The sequence below is a fragment of the Palaemon carinicauda genome, chromosome 12, assembly GCF_036898095.1.
Source record: "Palaemon carinicauda isolate YSFRI2023 chromosome 12, ASM3689809v2, whole genome shotgun sequence".
NCBI lineage: Eukaryota > Metazoa > Arthropoda > Malacostraca > Decapoda > Palaemonidae > Palaemon > Palaemon carinicauda.
This window is the reverse complement of record NC_090736.1, coordinates 9090189-9112288: the sequence shown is the minus strand read 5'-3', so window position 1 is coordinate 9112288 and position 22100 is coordinate 9090189. Positions and strand designations below refer to the sequence as shown.

The 22100-nt window shown below is 42.0% G+C and overlaps 1 long non-coding RNA gene across 1 annotated transcript in view; it reads right to left on the bottom strand.

Moving 5' to 3' along the window:
• LOC137650506 (uncharacterized) overlaps window positions 1–13772 on the bottom strand; it is a 50877-nt gene extending 37105 nt beyond the window's left edge. The window contains exon 1 of the long non-coding RNA XR_011045971.1: window positions 13725–13772. This is a non-coding gene — a long non-coding RNA (uncharacterized lncRNA). The remainder of the gene's footprint in view (window positions 1–13724) is intronic.
• Window positions 13773–22100: the final 8328 nt, after the last annotated feature.

Genomic DNA, 22100 nt, shown 5'->3' with positions numbered 1-22100 from the left:
AAAATTGACCAGGAGGCCCAGTTCCTTGGTCAGATCCATAGTCCATCTGAGAATCTCCAGACAGCGACGACTTGTGGGAGCTCTTAAAAGCTAGTCGTCTGACGGAGCCGGACACAAGATCATGGTACTGCTGCACAGTCTGTGAATTGTCAACCATGGGGAAGCGAGGAAGTACAGTGACAACCCGAAGCTGTCTAGACTGTCTGGGTCGTACAGACAACTCCTTATCGGGTTGCTGAGGTTGCCGCACTGCGTCACAACAAGACACTTCTGCTGGTTGTTGAACGTCTTCCCAGTGACACACTGACTCCGTAAACAAAAAATCCTCTAACAAGGACTAAGCTTGGACTGCATGTCTAGCAACACAGCTCAAGGTCTATGGGAGCAGGTGTGGTAACAGACGGGGTTAGCGACTGAAGTGGAACCATTACCCTCCCTGGAAGCATGCTATGCTTAAATAAAAGTCCATAGGAGGCTAAGCAGCTAAAGGCTCCTCTCCAAATGACAGAGTCCTCAAGGGAAAATCAGAAGGAGGGAGAATAGCACTTTCTCATCTACAGGAACCATATCCGAGAAAAGCTAAGTTCTCTCAGTGAGGGTTTCACTGGTGCAAAAGCAGCAGACTAGAAGGCAACGTTATGAAAACTGCTTGACAGTCTAGTGAGTTGGCAACAACCAAAGATGTGTGACTGAGAAGCATGCGGTAAGGTATGCAGAGCATGCTGTATGTAGAGCATGCTGTAAGGTAAGCAGAGCATGTTGCATGGCGTGCGGCTTATGCTGCATGGGATGAGGCTCATGCTGCATGGGATGAGGCTCATGCTGCATGGTATGAGACTCATGCTGCATGGGATGAGGCTCAAGCTGCAAGGGATGAGGCTTATGCCGCATGCGTTGAGGAGGATGCCGCAAAGTATGAGGCTCCTGCCTCATGGGTTGAGGCGGTTGCCGCATAGCATGAGGCTTTTGCCTCATGGTTTGAGGAGGATGCCGCATAGCATGAGGCTCCTCATAAGCATGAGGCTGCCTCATGAGTAGAGGAGGATTTTTTAAAGAAATCTGAACCTGACACTAATCTAGCTGTCCGAGGATTTACCTGGTGAGACATCAGTCTCTTTACCAGCGAGTTTTACCAGATTTCCCCGGGCCACCACGTGACACAATTGGTAGTAATTCATTCAAATTACCCCTAATGAGTCAATATGGATAAATATCAACACAACATCGTGTTCAAATAGAAATAAATTTCTACCTCATACTTGGGATCGAACGCTAGCCCCTTCTAATGAAAGGCCAGGTCGAAACCAACCATGCCACGAGAGCCCATTCAAGAGTTGAGGTTCTTGCCTCAAGAGTGGAGGTGGCTGCCGCAAGAGTTGAGGTTGCTGCCTCAAGGATGGTGGAGGTTGCCGCAACGCAAGAGGTTGCTGCATAGCGCTGGTATCTGGCAACTCCCAATGCGGCAGCTCACGCGTGGAGGTAGGTTGAGGAACCTCAACATCATACGTCTGGTAGGGTGGACTGCGCAGAGGTGGAGTTGAGGTTGCTGCCTCGAGGATGGTGGAGGTTGTCGCACCGCAAGAGGTAGCTGCCTCGAGGATGGAGGAGGTAGTCGCAACGCAAGAGGCTCCTACCTCAAGGGTAGAGGAGGTTGCTGTAAAGTATAAGGCTCCTGCCTCAAGTGTTGAGGAGGTTGCCGCGTGGCAAGAGGCTCCTGCCTCAAGGAAAGTGGAGGTTGCTGCCCAGAGCTGGTATCTGGCAACTCCCAAAGCGGCAGCTCACGCATGGAGGTAGCTTGAGGAACCTCAACATCATACGTCTGGCAGGCTGGACTGCGTAGAGGTGGAGGAGCGCTCGCAGGAGGAGGTGTGTTAACCTTCTCTGCCTGAAACTCCTGCATCAACACCGCAAGCTGAGACTGCATTGTCAGCAGCATAGACCACTAGAGTTTAAGAAAGACAACAACAAACGGAGCTACTGTCCGTTGAAACTGAGGGTCTAAAACAGCTGGTGCGGCAACAGACGGAGTTACTGTCTGTTGCGATACCACCTTGCCTCTCTGGGAGGTGTGCAGTTGTCGTACTGCAGCAAGTCCGAACTGACCCAGTGCTAATGGCACCACCTAGGAGTTGGACTTGCGCGGAAGGGACCGACTTGCACTTAAAAGCTGCAAGATTTGGTCCATGGTTTCTGCGAGAAACCTCTTCCGCAGACGAGGAATAAATGGGCTCTCTCGTCTTTGTGTGGGTGGGGTGATCACGTCGGCTACGTGAGTTGGTTACACCCGAAACCACGGAGGGAAACGTCTGTTCGTCGATCAAGGCCTGCTGAACCCATAAGTCCTTCGACATTACTTCTCCCCTGGGCTTGGGAGCTTGTAAGAGGTCCCAGACTAGGCGAACAACTGGCACGAACAGACGAACCCTCGAACGCAACACTGTAACACTTTGCGCTTATCACTTTCTTTTGATTTTCTGTTTGCACTTATTTCACTGAACTCGAAACTTTAAGTGGTTTGTACCTGAAACACGCAATTCTATCCTTCATTAAAAGTTAGTAATTGCGAAAACAGTATTACAATGTAACAGAAAAACATAATGAAAGATAAATAATTCAGTGGCTGGAAAAGAGATTAAACACTAGATCAAATAAACTACGTTTAAAATCTCTCACCGCATAAAGTCTGAGAACAAGAATAAAACTCTAGAAACGTTTACCTTCTTCCCCTAAAGAGACTAGGGAGAAGAGCAAAAACGATAACAACGTTACCCGCTTGAACGAAACGTTTATCCTCCTCTCTCTCCCTCCGTCTCTATCTCTCTCTCTCTCTCTCTCTCTTGACTTAGCACCTGAGAGAAGAGCCCAATTATATATATCGTTAAAACATATTATTGTTAAAGGAAAAAAACTGAAAGGTTTCCCAAATAAAAAGTTCCTTTATAGAATAGAACCATTTAAGCTAAGAAAGAATGAACAAAACGCTAGAATCGGTTTACTCTTACTGCAACGTGACACCGTGATAGACTCTCTCTCTATCGTAACGATAGAGCGCAAGTTGAACGTTCTGAACGTCAACAACTGCAGAGACAAAACAAAACGTTAGTTCAACTTTGAAAACAGTACAAGACTATCAAAGAAATTCTTTCAAAAACATTAAAATGGCATAATATGTTAACAGGTAAAAACGAAATGACGGGCTCAAAGTTAATTAACTTCGGTTCCAAGAAAAGACCGCCTACTATTAGGAAAGGTCGAATATAAACAAATATAAAAATTAATTTTAATAAGTTTATAATAAAAGGAAGTTAATCAAAGAGGCCTATAAAAGGCGGAGAGATATAAAATAAATCTATAACTTTGTTAAGCAAAATTAAGAGAGTCTATACTCTCTTCGACACCAACACTTCCGTCTAAGGGAAGGGTCGGCCATTTAAAAGTGAAAGAGAGTTCATACTCTCTTCGTACCAAAATTAAATCAAAAATTAAATCAAATTAATTCCAAAAACTTGCTAAGCTAATGATATAGCTTCCTGAATAGCGAAGGCTAAACTCTAGAGCAAATACATCACCAAATCGTGAGCAATAACTCCAGAATCAACAGCGTATCCATGTAGGTCTAGCCGGAGGCACGACAGAGGAAAAATTGAGGTGGTGTTGACAAGAAGTACTAGAGTACCTGACCACAGATGGCGCTGTGGTGTTCACCCCCACCTGTATAGCGATCGCTGGCGTATCCCGTCCGTAGATTTCTGTCGGCAACAGAGTTGACAGCTACATGATTATCGGGTAAGATTAATATTGAAAATAACATTTTTCAATATTAATCTTACCCGATAATCATGTAGCTGATTCACACCCAGGGAGGTGGGTGAAAACCAGTGTACATGTATATCAAGAAGCTAAGTATCCCGTATTTCATATTATCAGTTATTCAAAATAACAATGAAATTATAAGTACCTGGTAAGGAAGTCGACTTGAACCATTACTCTGCCTTTAATAAGTTCGTCTTCCTTACTGAGCGCAGCGTTCCTCTTAGGAGGCTGAACAACTCTAAGGTGCTGAAGTATAAAGGGCTGCCACCCATACTAAAGGACCTCTACACAACCTCTAACCCAGGCGCTTCTCAAGAACGAATTGACCACCCGCCAAATCAACTAGGATGCGGAAGGCTTCTTAGCCTACCGTAAAAACCCAAAAACAACAATAAAAGCATTCAAGAGAAAGGTTAAAAAAGGTTATGGGATTAAGGGAATGTAGTGGCTGAGCCCTCACCTACTACTGCACTCGCTGCTACGAATGGTCCCAGGGTGTAGCAGTTCTCGTAAAGAGACTGGACATCTTTGAGATAAAATGATGCAAACACTGACTTGCTCCTCCAATAAGTTGCATCCATAATACTCTGCAGAGAACGGTTCTGTTTGAAGGCCATCGAAGTAGCTACAGCTCTCACTTCGTGGGTCCTTACCTTCAGCAAAGCAAGGTCTTCATCCTTCATGTGAGAATGAGCTTCTCTAATCAGAAGCCTTATGTAATACGAAACTGCGTTTTTGGACATAGGCATCGAAGGTTTCTTGATGGCACACCATAAGGCCTCTGATTGTCCTCGTATAGGTTTTGACCTTTTAAGATAGTACTTTAGAGCTCTGACAGGGCAAAGAACTCTCTCTAGCTCGTTACCCACCATGTTGGAAAGGCTAGGAATTTCGAACGATCTAGGCCAAGGACGTGAAGGAAGTTCATTTTTTGCCAAAAACCCGAGCTGTAAGGAACATGTTGCTGTTTCGGATGTGAATCCTATGTTCCTGCTGAAGGCGTGAACCTCACTAACTCTTTTGGCTGTTGCAAGGCAGACGAGGAAAAGAGTTTTGAGAGTAAGGTCTTTGAAAGAGGCTGACTGGAGAGGTTCAAATCTAGGAGACATAAGGAACCTTAAGACTACGTCTAGATTCCAGCCTGGAGTGGACAAGCGACGTTCTTTAGAGGTCTCGAAAGACTTAAGGATGTCCTGTAGATCCTTGTTGGAGGAAAGATCCAAGCCTCTGTGGCGGAAAACTGAAGCCAACATACTTCTGTACCCTTTGATCGTAGGAGCCGAAAGAGATCTAACATTCCTAAGATGTAACAGGAAGTCAGCAACTTGGGTTACAGAGGTATTGGTAGAGGAAACTGCATTGGCTCTGCACCAACTTCGGAAGACTTCCCACTTGGATTGATAGACTCTACGAGTGGATATCCTCCTTGCTCTGGCAATCGCTCTGGCTGCCTCCTTCGAAAAGCCTCTAGCTCTAGCGAGTCTTTCGACAGTCTGAAGGCAGTCAGACGAAGAGCGTGGAGGCTTGGGTGTACCTTCTTTACGTGAGGTTGACGTAGAAGGTCCACTCTTAGAGGGAGAGTCCTGGGAACGTCGACCAGCCATTGCAGTACCTCTGTGAACCATTCTCTTGCAGGCCAAAGGGGAGCAACCAACGTCAGCCGTGTCCCTTCGTGAGAGACGAACTTCTGAATGACTCTGTTGATGATCTTGAACGGCGGGAATGCATATAGATCGAGATGGGACCAATCCAGCAGAAAAGCATCCACGTGAACTGCTGCCGGGTCTGGAATTGGGGAACAGTACAATGGGAGCCTCTTGGTCATGGAGGTGGCGAACAGATCTATCGTTGGCTGACCCCACAAGGTCCAAAGTCTGCTGCACACGCTCTTGTGAAGGGTCCATTCCGTGGGGATGACTTGACCCTTCCTGCTGAGGCGATCTGCCGAGACATTCATATTGCCCTGAATGAATCTCGTTACCAGTGTGAGGTTTAGACTTCTTGACCAAATGAGGAGGTCCCTTGCTATCTCGTACAGCTTCCTCGAATGGGTCCCTCCCTGCTTGGAGATGTATGCCAAGGCTGTGGTGTTGTCGGAGTTCACCTCCACCACCTTGTTTAGCAGGAGGGACTTGAAGTTCATTAAGGCCAGATGTACTGCCAGCAACTCCTTGCAATTGATGTGAAGCGTTTCCTGTTCCTTGTTCCATGTTCCCGAGCATTCCTGTCCGTCCAAGGTCGCGCCCCAGCCCGAGTCTGATGCGTCCGAATAGAGATGAAGATTGGGGGTCTGAACAGCTAACGATAGACCCTCCTTGAGAAGGATGTTGCTCTTCCACCACATGAGAGTAGTCTTCATCTCTTTGGTAACAGGAATAGAGACCGCTTCGAGCGTCATATTCTTGTCCCAGTGAGCTGCTAGATGGTATTGAAGGGGGCGGAGGTGGAGTCTCCCTAACTCGGTGAACAGGGCTAACGATGACAGGGTCCCTGTTAGACTCATCCACTGTCTCACCGAGCATCTGTTCCTCTTCAGCATGCTCATTATGCACTCTAGGGCTTGGTTGATTCTTGGGGCCGACGGAAAAGCCCGAAAAGCTTGACTCCGAATCTCCATTCCCAGGTAAACGATGGTTTGGGAAGGAATAAGCTGGGACTTTTCTAAGTTGACCAAAAGACCCAGTTCCTTGATCAAGTCCAAAGTCCAATTGAGACTCTCCAGACAGCGACGACTTGTGGGGGCTCTTAACAGCCAGTCGTCTAAATAAAGGGAGGCTCTGATGTCCGCCAAGTGGAGGAATTTCGCAATATTCCTCATCAGTCGCGTAAACACCATAGGTGCCGTGCTTAGGCCAAAACACAGGGCTTGGAATTGGTACACAACCTTTCCAAAAACGAATCTCAGAAAAGGTTGGGAGTCTGGATGAATGGGAACGTGAAAGTAGGCGTCTTTCAGATCCAACGAGACCATCCAGTCCTCCTGCCTGACCGCTGCTAGGACCGACTTCGTCGTCTCCATAGTGAACGTCTGCTTGGTGACATAAGCATTGAGCGCACTGACGTCCAGCACCGGTCTCCAACCTCCTGTCTTCTTGGCCACCAGAAAGAGACGGTTGTAGAAGCCCGGGGATTGATGATCCCGGACTATCACCACTGCCTCCTTCTGTAACAGGAGCGACACCTCTTGATGTAACGCTAGCCTCTTGTCCTTTTCCTTGTAGTTGGGAGAGAGGTTGATGGGAGAAGTGGTCAGAGGGGGATTGCGGCAGAATGGTATCCTGTAACCCTCCCTTAGCCACTTGACAGACTGGGCGTCTGCACCTCTTCTTTCCCAAGCTTGCCAGAAGATCTTGAGTCTGGCTCCTACAGCTGTCTGGAGAGGAGGAGAGTCAATGTTTGCTTTTCGAAGACTTGGTACCTTTCTTGGACCTGCCCCTGTAACCGTCTGGGCGGGTACTTCCTCGGCTGGGGGCTCTGCCACGAAAGGGCGGAATAAATCTGGTTGCAGGAGTATCGGCCACTGGGGTGCGGTAAGTTCTAGGAACTGAAGGAGCAACCCTAGCCTTCCGTGCTGAAGAGGCCACAAGGTCATGCGTGTCCTTCTGAATAAGAGCCGCAGACAATTCCTTGATAAGATCCTCAGGAAACAGGAACTTAGAAAGAGGAGCAAAAAGTAACTGTGACCTTTGGCAAGAGGTGATACCAGTGGAAAGGAAGGAGCAAAGTTGTTCCCTTTTCTTGAGGACTCCCGAAACAAACATAGAGGCAAGTTCGCCGGAACCATCGCGAATTGCTTTATCCATACAGGACATGATCAGCATGGCTGAGTCCTTGTCAGATGGGGCAGTCTTCTTGCTCAAGGCCCCCAGGCACCAGTCGAGAAAATTAAAAATTTCAAAGGCGCGAAAGACTCCCTTTAAGAAGTGGTCCAGGTCAGAAAAGGTCCAGCAGACCTTAGAGCGTCTCATAGCCGACCTTCGTGGAGAGTCAACCAAACTTGAGAAGTCAGCCTGGGCAGAGGCAGGGACCCCCAAGCCTGGTTCCTCCCCTGTGGCATACCAGACGCCCGCCTTAGAAGTCAGCTTAGGAGGTGGAAACATAAACGACGTCTTTCCCAGTTGCTGCTTGGACTGCAACCAATCCCCTAACATTCTCAAAGCTCTCTTTGAAGATCTAGCGAAGACGAGCTTAGTGTAGGCAGACTTAACAGGTTGCATGCCTAGAGAAAACTCGGATGGAGGAGAGCGAGGGGTAGCAGAAACAAAGTGATCCGGGTAAAATTCTCTGAACAGAGCCAGGACCTTGCGAAAGTCAATGGAGGGTGGCAATGACTTGGGTTCCTCCACGTCAGATGAAGGATCATCCAGGTGAGCAGCTTCATCCTCAGAAACCTCATCACCTGAGGGTTGAGAAGCGAGAGGTAAAGTTACAGCGGTATGCTGAATGGCTGAATCCTGAAGAGCGGGTGCATACGCACTTGCGGATTCATCCTCAAGTCTCTGTTGAAGAGGATGAGGGCTGGTAATGACAAAGTCATGAGGCTGGGATGAAGGAGGTTCTGCGGAGGTCTGAGGAGCAAGCGTGGTGAGAGGCGACTGTTGTAAAACATGAGGCTCATGCTGCATAGACTGCGGTTCAAGTTGAATGGGAAGAGGCTCAAGCTGAGGAGAAAGTGGTAGATGCATGCGTTGAGGTGGCTGACTCATAGCATGAGGTTCCTGTCTCAAGAGTTGCGCTTGCTTCAAGGGTTGAGGTGGCTGCGCAGAGAGAGGCTCTTGTCTCACGAGTTGAGGTTCTTGAGGTGCTTGCCTCGAGAGTTGAGGTTCTCGCCTCGAGGAAAGTGGAGGTGGCTGCTGCGAGAGTTGAGGTGGCTGCCTCAAGGATGGTAGAGGTTGTCGTACCTCAAGAGGTTGCTGCCTCGAGGATGGTTGTAATGCAAGATACTCCTGCCTCAAGGGTAGAGGAGGTTGTAAAGCAAGAGACTCCTGTCCCCATTGTTGAGGAGGTTGCCGCGTGGTAAGAGGCTCCTGCCTCAAGGAAAGTGGAGGTTGCTGCACAGCGCTGGTATCTGGCAACTCCCAACGCGGTAGCTCACGCATGGAGGTAGCTTGAGGAACCTCAACATCGTACGTCTGGCAGATTGGACTGCGCAGAGGAGGAGGAGCGCTCGCAGGAGGAGGTGTATTAACCTTCTCTGCCTGAAACTCCCGCATCAACACCGCAAGCTGCGACTGCATAGTCTGCAGCAAAGCCATCTTAGGATCAACAGAAGTTGAGGTCTGTTGAGGCAAAGCTTTAACAGAAGTTGAGGTCTGTTGAGGCATCGCCTTACCTCTCTTAGGAGGCGTGCAGTCACCTGATGACTGCGGCGAGTCCGAGCTAGCCCAATGGCTACACCCGGGCTGTTGGACTCGCGCGGTCTGGACTTTACGCTTAAGAGGTCTTGAGACCTGAGTCCAGCGTTTTCTCCCAGAAAATTCTTCTGCAGACGAGGAAATTAAGGGCTCAATCGTCTGAGAGTGGAAGTGACGATCTCTATAAGATACGCCCGCAACCACTGAGGATACTACTGTGCGCCGAGCAAGGCCTGCCGAACCCTTTTGCCCTTCGACATTGCTTCTCCCCTGGGCTTGGGAGCTTGCAAGAGGTCCCGGACTGGGAGGACGACTGGCACGCACAGAAGTATCCTCACGCACAACACTGACACTGACACTAGCACTAGGCACAGCACTGGCACTACCACTTCCCACTGCACTTTTCACTTTAAGTTCCTTGACGTCTGCCAAGAGGAACTTGTGGTCACTCACTACCGACTCCACCTTATCACCTAAAGCCTGAATGGCACGTAAAACATCCGACATATCAGGCTGAGCACAAATAGTAGGTTCGGGGGTAGCCACTACAGGGGGAGGAAAAGGTTGAGGATCATGGGGGGAGGAATAAAGTAAAGAGCGAGCCGAACTCCTCCTAACTCTCTCTCTCTCTAACTTAGTGGTATACTTGAGGAATCGAATAAAATCAAGTTCCGAAAGTCCGGCACATTCCTCACATCGATCTTCCAACTGACAGGATTTTCCCCTACAGTCGGAACAAACGGTGTGAGGATCAACCGAGGCCTTCGGAAGACGCCTAATACAAGTCCTACATCGTCTTTGGGGAGGAGCTTGAGAATGGTCGGACATCTTGAATCAGAGAACAGTCAAGGGGGGATTCCAAATTAAAGCAAAGATCGTTATACCATTAATCAAAATCAATCCAAAAGCTATCTAAGCTAAGGGACAAGTTTTCTGTATAGCGAAAGCTGAAATCTTAGAGCAATACTTCACCAAAACCGTGAACAAAGACTCCAAAATCATAAGCGTATCCATGTAGGTCTTGCCGGAAGCACGACAGAGGAAAAATTGAGGTGGTGTCAACAAGAAGTACTGCAGTACCTGGCCACAGGTGGCGCTGGTGAGTACACCCCCTTCTTGTATAGCGATCGCTGGCGTATCCCGTCCGTAGAATTCTGTCGGGCAACGGAGTTGACAGCTACATGATTATCGGGTAAGATTAATATTGAAAATTGACATTCCAAAGACTAAATCAAATAAATATGTCCTAACCTAAGGCACCACTACCTAGCCACTATCATGACAGCACGCCATTAACGGCAGAATAAATTGATCAATTCTTTTTCTAATTATTCAACCGACATAGTAAGAGCTTTTAAGGTGTATGTAATTCGTTATGCCAAGTGTTAACTTCCTTATTACTTGTCAAATTGCTTTGCTTTATGGGGAAAATGTTGTTTATCTTGGTCTGAAATACGATATTATGAAGCTTGTTTTAGAGTCACAAAATATAATTTGATGTTACCTAGCTAGGTGTAAAGCAAACCAAGGGTTGAGACTTGATCTTAAGCCAAGTTGAGGATAAGGCGGTCTAAAGGGGGTGGGGTGGTCGCAGGGGTAGGTAGGTAAGTAGGTAAAGATATGGCTACAAGGTTAGGTTAGGTGGAGTTTTTTGGGTCATAAATATTTTATATATATACAATATAAAATATATATATATATATATATATATATATATATATATATATATATGTATATATATATATATATATATATATATATATATATATATATATATATATATATATATATATATATATCACAGAACCTAACAAACCCACCTAACCTATCCTAGGAGTATGACAGGTCACAAACCTCAGGTATTTACTGAGAATGGTAAAATATCAAAAATTTTAAGTAATTTGTATTTTTCCTAACATACTTACCGAGAACTACTTTCTTAAGAGTTACCTGGAATCTCCTCTCATCCGACCAGAGTTTTGTGTAGTTTACCCTACTTCCGTTTTCTGTGAGGTCTAACCTCAGGTGGTAGGATACGTGCCCTGAGGCTAGGCCCGTGTCAGGCAGCCTGCTAGCTTGGGTCAAATTCTCCATATTACGAATGATACACAGTTACCAACGGTACAGTGACATTACGAACAGATGACTGGGATGTGGATGGATGAGGGGCATCGGGGTCTTGTGGGTCTAGGGGGTCCATTGGCTGATGTTGTATAGGAGGGTAGAGGTGACTGGCAGTAATGAAGAAGTGGTTCAGTAACATATGTTCTGGGTAGTAGTGGGTAAAAAAGAACCTGGAAACATATTGCTTGAAATATTCAGGCTTCACTCCAGGTCTCTGAACCCACTCCTTCACTTCTCTCCGGAGCCGTTCTATATTTTGAGTATGGATGGTTGGGTCTAGGGGGTCAACGAAATGTTCAGAATGATTAATAGACTTTTGTTCGTAACTAATTTCCGAAAGAGAGTTGTATGCAGACCACTTATCACTGATAATAACACTACCAGGTTTGATATATTTCTGAATGAGGGGAATTAGAGTAGCAGCATCTCATTTAGTAGAAAGAGGGGGAACTAAAGGGATAATGAAAAATATCTTTGAATCACGTTCTATACCCACAAAGACCCAAATGGCACTTAACGGTCTACCACCAATCGCCTCTTGATTATCGAAGTATTCGGTAACCTCGGAACAGAAACTTCTCCAATTGACACTAGTTTTCGAGGATATGTCGATACCCTCCATGAGGATCTCATGGTCCGAATGTTTATGCAAAAAGTGGTTTGCAAATAATATTATCTTCCATGGGGGTAGACGACTTTTTCCCAAAAATGTACTTTTATAGGAAGTAACGGTATAACCACAACGACTTTTCTTCTTAGTTTTAGGTACGGTGGATTCAGAATTACAATAAAACACGTGAATGTCTTTCCTATAAGATAAAAGAGAATGGCACTTGGGGCACTGTAAGTGTTGAGGAATTACGTTGTGTGATTTCAGGAAATTATCAAGATTGTTTGAAGAATCATAAAAATCACCCTGGAATTTAGCAACTCCTCTTAGGTACGGAATACTACAGTCGTTACAAGTTTCTATAACTTCCTCCATTGCAAAATACGAAAAAATAAATCTCACTTGAAATGACGCACACCTTACTAGGACAAAGGTTTCAAGGGAAAAGGATTTGGAGGAAGGGGGATGAACAGACCACTCAAAGAGATAAAGGAAGGGCGGGTAGAGAAATATCAGTAGACAACCCCCTTGTGTAAACTTTGAATACGTATCGGTTCGTGATTGGTTAAGGGAAAAACAACGGAGTCTAGAGGGTAAACATGAATGAAGTAAATAGGGAAACTAGTCCAGAGCAAGAATTTATGTGAAACAGGGGAGTGAAAAGGAAATAACAAAAGAAAAGAAATAAAAACAATATAGAAAGATAAAATGGAATGAAGGATAAATAATATTGAATGGGAATATAAAATGAGATGATTTTACCATGAATGAACTGGATAGGGAAACTAGTCCACAGCAAGAATTTATGTGAAACCAGGGAGTGAAAAGGAAATAACCAAAGAAATAAACCCAATATAAGAAGATAAAATGGAATGTATGATAAATAATATTGAATAGGAATACAAAATGATTTGATTATATGATAATAAAACGAGTGATTGGAAGGGGAAAAGCTTCTGCGCAGGGGGAGGGATTTTTGCGCAGGTCGAAAACTGGTATGCACGAACGAACGTACGGATGGTTGCTAATGTTAGCATGGAATGCTAACATTTGATCTACATCAGACATTGGCAGCACTGGTTACTGTATTTTTTCATGAAATAATCTTTGTAACGGTGCCTCCAAAGTTTATACAGTTATACTGTTTTGTATTTTCCACTGATAATAATACATTCAAGAAGGTAATGTATAGAGAAGAAAAGGCTTGTTTTACGATTATATATCGATTCCCCAGTATGTTTTCCCCACCCAAAACCCCGAGTTCCCACTGGGGGTCCCCCATATATATATATATATATATATATATATATATATATATATATATATATATATATATATATATATATATATATTTCTGAAACTATTCATTTGCAATGGGAACGAGTGTCATTTTTGAAGAGAGCATAATTTTTTCTATTAGAAAAAGTAGTTGTTTTCCTAGGTTACATTGCCTGTAATACACTACAATAAAACATATATATATATATATATATATATATATATATATATATATATTGTACAACAGTTAATAACCTAACCTAACCTTGGAGCCGTAGTCATAGCTACTTACCTTCCCTTTCTACGCCCCCTCCTTGCACTACCATATTTATAACTTACCTTGTCCCAACGAACTACATTCACCCAAAGACATTGATTCTGTGGTTAGGAATTTGAATTCTTACAATATTGAAAAGAAAAAGCATAATGCAGTGATATATAAATTATGAGCATACTGTATACCGAAGTCTATGTAGCTATGTAGGCCTTAGCCCTATTATGAACACAAGGAATAGATTAATAGTAGCATCGCAAACTGTACATACCATAGGGTACTCAAGGATCTTCTCATATATCAATGCCGTAAATTGTAATAACAGTCAAAACTTCATATATAAATATACAGTAGAGAGATTTAAAAGAAATCGTACGATCAGAGGCAGCTGTATAAGTATGCGTAATAATCCATGCCTCTGTAAAGGCTCTCCAAATAACGTGACCTTTATTTCATTATTAATTTCTTTTGGAAACGGATTTAACATAGAAATTCTAAGAATACAACAAATTTCTCTATGTTTTAAAGACATTTACCTTTGAAATAACACATATATACAGTATTGTTACTGTAAGTTCTAAATCGGCCTAAAGCTCCCACTAGACTTCTGAAAAACTGAAGAGAAGTGAAGATTAATGAGGCTTTCAAGAAGAAACTGAGGACTTTCTTGTTCTTTACGTGCTTCCATGCTGGATTTGACAATAAACCCCCATAATGCCACGTTATATGCAAAATACCCAAGAATGTAAACGATAAATTGATCTTCTATGTAGGTCCTATCCTATGTTTGGTTGTTGGACAATGAATGATGTTACATTAACTGGAATACAAGAAAGAGAAATAGATATGCATTGGTAACTTACTAGCACAAGGCCAAGCAAATATATTTGAGTTAAAGGAGAAATGTGCAAGATGTTTAAAGTTCATGAGCGTATGTATACTTGGATTAAAACCATTAACTGCAATGACAATTTGAACATTTTATATTGTAAGCTGCCTACAATTGCTAGAACATTGGATTTATATCTAAAATATGTTTAAGAAATTAGAAAATATTCACAGACTGCATAAACATCACTTTTGTATGTATAAAATTAGATAAATATACATTATAGGATGATGAAAAAAATGAACAAAATAGCGTGAATTCACTTGTTTGTCAAAAGCAGCCCATAATCAAGAGGAACCCTTTCGCCTTATACATTTTAGCGAGGAATATCTGTTGTCTCATTGGCTGGTTGTAAGTGACGTCAGACATTTGTATTTATGAATGGATGTTACGGGGTGAGGCATAGGGATGAAATATCTATACGCATTTCAGATGAATAATGCCTTTAAAATATTAATTATACAGAAATGTACTTATAAAAGTTGTTAATATCAAACAAAATAAATAATGGATCTTATTGAAGGCAATAAGTCAAATAAATACATCATATTTTAAGGAATAGTTGACTTTACTTCTGGCTACGATGTTAGATGTAAGCGTATGAAGCTGTAGTATGCGAAGGCAACCACCAATTACAGCTGTTAAGTAGCCAATCAGAGGACTGGGATTTACCGCCTAAATAGATGCTGTTTGAGAAATCTTCCCACATTACCTTATCTTATACGTATCATAAAACGGCCCGGCTACTGGGGGACTGAGCTGTTTTTTTAAAAAGGAAATTACAGTTATGTTTTCTTCAAAATATATAGACAGTTCCCTATAATAAATATGTTTCGATAGCATTTTATTGTCTGAGATAAATTCTGATTACCAAATCAATATTCTTTTATTAGGAAAATACGCCTTTGTGACGTCATAGAGAGTAGGATGAATAGTGTAGCTTATCTAAATGATTGAGTAATTAATTAATTATATTTGAGTGGGGTATTAAGTAACACGCTGTAGATACTACTATCATATCGAGTTAAATAGTGAAACACTAAGTTGACTTTATCTATTTTCATACATTTGCAGTCTAATGTAATTAAACAGATCAATATCATATATAAGGAAATATATCGTTGTAAGGGTTAAAAATGCAAATCTTATAGAAAAAAATTAAAAACACAATTATTTAGTAAATAAAATGGATCTTAAAAAAAATCTTGGCTAAAAATGTCCTCCCGTAAATTGGATTCTTTGGTCAACAGCAGTCCATAAACCAGAGGAACTCTCTCGCCTTATGTATTTTTAGCGGGAAATATCTGTTGTCTCATTGGCTGATTCATCCTCTTCTGTGATTGGTGATTCTATATGACGTCAGGCAGTAGTATTTTATGAATGAATTCGAGTAGGTAGGAGTGAAATACCTATACATATTACAGATGAAGTAAAATATATAAATTAAAATTTTTTAAGGAATCAAACTCATAACTATTATAAATTTCTTATAAAATAAATAATAAGTCTTATTCAAAGGTGTAAGCTAAATAAATGCGTCATTTTCAAAGGAATAATTAATTGGCTTCTGGCCACAATGGCAGACGTGTAGTGTGAATTTGTAAACAAAGACAACAACCAATCACAGCTGATGAAGATATAGCCAATCAGAGGACTGGAATATCCCGCCAAGAGAGAGTTCCGGGGTTTTATGAGTTGCTGTTTGAGAAATCTGCTAAATTTTCATAAAATTGTTTTCAAACGTTTTAGCTATTGGGAACGAATGGGTCTGAAGTTTTTTTTTTTTTTTTTTTTTTTTTTTTTTTATAAGAGCTATAATCTCTACAAAGTGTATAGAGACAGTTCTTTGTAAGATGTTTTGATAACATATTTTATCATAGGTGTAAATTTTGATTAATAAATTATTTTTTTTTTATTAAGAATAAATACGTCTTTGTGACGTTAAGATGAGTAGGATGAATTTTGCAGGTTGTCTAAATGGCTGAATAATCTACTTGCTGGTTTGAGTAATATGTGGCTAACATTCGATATTCAGATAGAACTAATATTATATCGAGCTTAGATAGTGAGGAACCACGTGAATTTAATTCACATTGCGTTACATTTCAGGATTTCAAAGATAATTGTGATTATTCAAAGGAATTCATTGACTGTTAGATGAGTGCGAGTGCGTGTGAAGCTGTTAGTATACAAAGGCAAACAATACACAGATGACGAAACCCGTTGATGAATCTATCTGAAAATTACCTCAGCAAGTGTACTGATATTTTAAGCACATTACCATAATTTAATACTTAAATAGACTATGTAGTTGAATGACTGGGAATTAATAGGGTAGTATTTTCTATACCTACCCCACCTTGAAAGCTATGAAATTTCTGAGTAAAAAGCACTGGATTTCTTTGTCAGGAACTTTAAAACTTAGCGAAGATTAAAAACTAATCTGGCGGCATTAGTCTATATATACCAAACAACATCAGACTTAACGAGCTGTTCAAATATGGTAAAACTCGAGAGACTCGAGTTCTATCTGCCGAGTAATCAGCAGTCATAGCCTGGCCCTCCCTGGTCCTAGCTTGATGGTTAGGGACCTCGATTGCTGATCATATTTGTATATGGTCAGTCTCTAGGGTATTGTCACTTTTCCTTGTTACTGCCACATGAGTGACCTTTATACAGTAAGATACAAACACCCCAAAAACTTCTAAACATGTTTAATTTGCACATATTTTATTCTGATTGACTACTCGAGATCTGTAGCTTTCATTTTGATTGGCTACTGAAAACTCCAGCAAATCGAGTTTTGACTTAAATGAATGATAATCGCACAATGTATTCATCTTAGGTAGGAGCAGCTGAGTAACCCCTGTTTTAAAAGGTATGAAGACATTGAAAAAAAAATTCTCTTTTATAAAGACTAACAGAGATGTTGTTATATTTTTTATGAAGACAACTTAATGGCAAGAATGGGATTTCTCCAAACAACACATGGCTCCCACAAAATCATACTATAATGAGTTTTCAACATTCTTAACTCAAGGTACTACCTACTGCACTGTAATTGTACAGTGGCTACTTTCCACTTGGTAACGGTAGAAGAGACTCTTTTAGCTATGGTTAGCAGCTGTTCTAGGAGAAGGACTACTCCAATCACAAATCTTTGTTCTCTAATCTTGGGAAGTGCCATAGTCTCTGTACCATGGTCTTCCATTGTCTTGGGTTAGAGATCTTTTGTTTACGGGTAACCTACCCTCAAATATACCATTCTATCCTCACCGGGCTATTTTCCCTATATGAGCCTATGGGATTATAGCATCCTGTTTTTCCTTTGACTACATATGCACCAAATAGTCTAGCCTAGTCTTTTCTCATTCTCCTGTCCCCAAACACCTGACAACAGTGAGATTACCAAACAATTCCTCCTCACTCAGTGGGTTATACAAATACTGCACTGTAATAGTTTAGTGGCTACTTTCCACTTGGTAAGAGTAGTAGAAACTCTAGCTTTGTGCATACACAGCACGGCTTCTTTACCAATGAAAATGATAAAATTTCTTCTAGGTTTAATAAGAAAAATAGGCTTGTTTAGACAATAGAAAAATGAACTATGTGGTAATGTTTATAAATAATGTATAGAAGTTTTGCTTGTAAATCACTAGAGCTATTGATATCTTTTATTACACCACAGTTCTTGTTACGGCAGATAATCTTTGGAAAATGAATAGCTTAGTTTGATATCATCTTCACTATTAACATTGCACTAGTTGTATAGTAGGCCTATCATTATTATTAGCTAAGTTACAGCCCTAATTGGAAAAGCAATTAAGCCTAAGGGCTCCAACAGGGCAAACAGCCCAGTGAGGGAAAGAAATATACAGTATAGTGTACCCTAGTATACCCTCAAGCAAGAGAACTCTAACACAAGACAATGAAAGACCATGCTACAGAGGCTATGATACTCTTAAAGACTGGAGAATAATGGTTTGACACGGGAGTGAACTACATATATGAACACCGGAACAAAAGGATGTGTTATGGTAATTTAAGAAAGACTTGAAACACTTTTCTTCCTTACAGAAATGCTATTTAGATACCATGTCCTTTTTTATTATTGCTATTACTAGCTAATCTACAACAGGGAAAAGTAGTAGGCTACAGTGAGGAAATAATGAAACATATAGAATAGTGTGCCTCGGTGTTCTCTCAACCAAGGGAACTCTAACTCAAGACAGTGGAATACCACTGTACAGAGGATATGACACTAGTCAAGACCAAAGAACAATGGTTTTATTCCAGTTTCCTTCCCTTGGAACAGCTACTTACATTAACCGAAATCCCTTGAGTGAAGAGGTTTTTAGATTATCTTACTGTTCTTGGTTTTAGGAAGAAGACGTGTAGAGGCTATCCCCTGGCCCCAACCCTCCTGTCACACACAATCAGGCGATTCGTGATGGATCACCGACGATAGTTAAACCCTTCCTTCACTCAATGACAATTGTCATTTATCCCTCCCATTTTTACCATGGCTTGCATCATGTACAGTTCTTCCACACCCACTCCACTAATCCCCTCTCTTCAAAACGACCTTGTATTCGATTCCAGAGTTCTGCTCTTTCCTCATCCTCTCCCACAATTCTGAGTCTTACCACATCCAGAAGTGATCCAGAAGTGGTTGATTATATCAAGGTTATGATCTTTGAAAAAGAAGTCCCTTCAATCAACCTCAGAGTTTAACCCAGTCTCAAGGGGGAGTCAACGCTGTCTCCACAGGACCAAGCTCCCTACAATGAATTCATGAGCCGACCTAACTCTTTCGATATGCTGGACCCTGCCCTCAGGACAAGGTTCATCACTGTTTGTGGGTTCCATCCCAAGCTGCCCTTGGAACTCTCCAAGAGACACCATGACATCGTAGGAGCCGAGAGGCTTTCAACCAGAACTGGCAAAGCCTCCTTTGAAGTGAAGTGTGCGTGTGTGTATAGAGGTCCTCCTTTAATCAGTCTGAACCTCGGTGTATGGGGCTCCTTCATCATAAGGGAATTCACCCCTTGTTGCTTCAAGTGTCAAAAATTCGGCCACCACCGCAACAAGTGCACCGTCTCTTCCACCCTCTGTCTCATCCTCTACAGGGGAGAGAACTCCATTGTCACCTGCTGTCCTAATTGCCAAGGACCCCCATCCTGCTTGGAACAGACGATATCCTGCAAGACTCCAGGGAACTAGTCACAGTAAACAGTAAATGCAGCAAAGTCTGTTGACTTGCTCTACTGCAGCGTACCAACTACCCTTCCTTACGCTAATTACTTTTCAGTTATTCGTCTAGCTTTCCTCCAAAATCCTTACAATTCCTTCGTATATAATAATCAAAATACTTTATCTTTACTCTTTTTTTCTAGTTTTTTAGGTACAAGGAACGTTTTACTCCACCTTTTCTCTACTAGCATGATATTCCAAAAAAAAAATTTCCTTATCAACTTTCTTTTGCTCAAGATAAAACTATTCTATCGCTCCTTTTAAAAACTTGAGCTTTGATTCCAAGGGAAGATTTTTACTTTTTTACCAACGTCTCTAACTAAATATTTTGTTTTCCTTCCCTAGTTCTCCTACTTATCAGGACTTGCTGCTATCCTTCTTCCTCTCGAACTGCATTACAGGAGTCAAATGGTTTTATGGGGATGCTGGCCCGCACTCCGTCACCCTCTTCCTTTTAGTGGACCTAAACAGGGGCAGGGGAGCCCCCCAAAATAATAAAAATTAAATTGACAAATAAATAAAAGTTGCTGATTATCCGTCATCCCTTTATCCTCAACCACCTACAAATAAAAGTTGCTGATTAACCGTCATCCCTTTATCCTCAACCACCTACAAATAAAAGTTGCTGATTATCCGTCATCCCTTTATCCTCAACCACCTACAAATAAAAGTTGCTGATTAACCGTCATCCCTTTATCCTCAACCACCTACAAATAAAAGTTGCTGATTAACCGTCATCCCTTTATCCTCAACCACCTACAAATAAAAGTTGCTGATTATCCGTCATCCCTTTATCCTCAACCATCTACAAATAAAAGTTGCTGATTATCCGTCATCCCTTTATCCTCAACCATCTACAAATAAAAGTTGCTGATTAACCGTCATCCCTTTATCCTCAACCATCTACAAATAAAAGTTGCTGATTAACCGTCATCCCTTTATCCTCAACCATCTACAAATAAAAGTTGCTGATTATCCGTCATCCCTTTATCCTCAACCATCTACAAATAAAAGTTGCTGATTATCCGTCATCCCTTTATCCTCAACCATCTACAAATAAAAGTTGCTGATTAACCGTCATCCCTTTATCCTCAACCATCTACAAATAAAAGTTGCTGATTAACCGTCATCCCTTTATCCTCAACCACCTACAAATAAAAGTTGCTGATTATCCGTCATCCCTTTATCCTCAACCACCTACAAATAAAAGTTGCTGATTAACCGTCATCCCTTTATCCTCAACCACCTACAAATAAAAGTTGCTGATTATCCGTCATCCCTTTATCCTCAACCATCTACAAATAAAAGTTGCTGATTAACCGTCATCCCTTTATCCTCAACCATCTACAAATAAAAGTTGCTGATTAACCGTCATCCCTTTATCCTCAACCACCTACAAATAAAAGTTGCTGATTATCCGTCATCCCTTTATCCTCAACCACCTACAAATAAAAGTTGCTGATTAACCGTCATCCCTTTATCCTCAACCACCTACAAATAAAAGTTGCTGATTAACCGTCATCCCTTTATCCTCAACCATCTACAAATAAAAGTTGCTGATTAACCGTCATCCCTTTATCCTCAACCATCTACAAATAAAAGTTGCTGATTAACCGTCATCCCTTTATCCTCAACCACCTACAAATAAAAGTTGCTGATTATCCGTCATCCCTTTATCCTCAACCATCTACAAATAAAAGTTGCTGAATATCCTTTATCCCTTTATCCTTAATCACCAACAAACCTATCCCCTATGAGCTGCATTACTACAAGAGACCATGATTGGCCGCAAGGGCCACGCAATCTACAACAACAACAATATCTTACTGTTGTTGAGGGTATGAAGAAAAAGAAGAATGATGAAAGAATCAGCCAGACTATTTGGTGTATGTGTAGACAAAGGAAAAAAATGAGCCGTAACCAGAGAGGAATCCAATGCAGTACTATCTGGCCAGTCAAAGGACATAGTTCCTCTAGCAGTGGTATCTCAACAGACGGTTGGTGCCTTGTCCAACCTGTGTGTCAACTGAATCTTATGCATCTGTTATGCTTGTTCAAATAGACACATCTACCAAACCCTGCTTTTTTATTACCTATTTTCATTGGTGGTTTAGCTAGCATCTCTGTAAATACTTCTCCGATTGGCTGGTTGGACTACAGGGGTTTTCAGAAGACATTTGTTTAACAATCAATCATTATGTAATGGTTGTTTACAAAAGCAATGTGCAAGTAAACTTTTTCCAGGGTGTCCAAAATTACTCTATGAACGTGGTGCTGTTGAAAAATACAAGGGTGTGTAAGAGGGCATAGAAAGTGTAAAGGACTGTGGAGGAGGTCAATATATGTAGTTTTCTTATCAAGAAGTTTTCCAGGTAGTACTCTTTTAGCTATAGTTGCTCATACGAAAGTAAAAAGATATCCCCGAAATAATGACCCACGGGGTTTGCGAGCACAGCTCAACCTGTACCGCTTGCCAGAACATAGGCGCTGTGATGTAATGTTAAC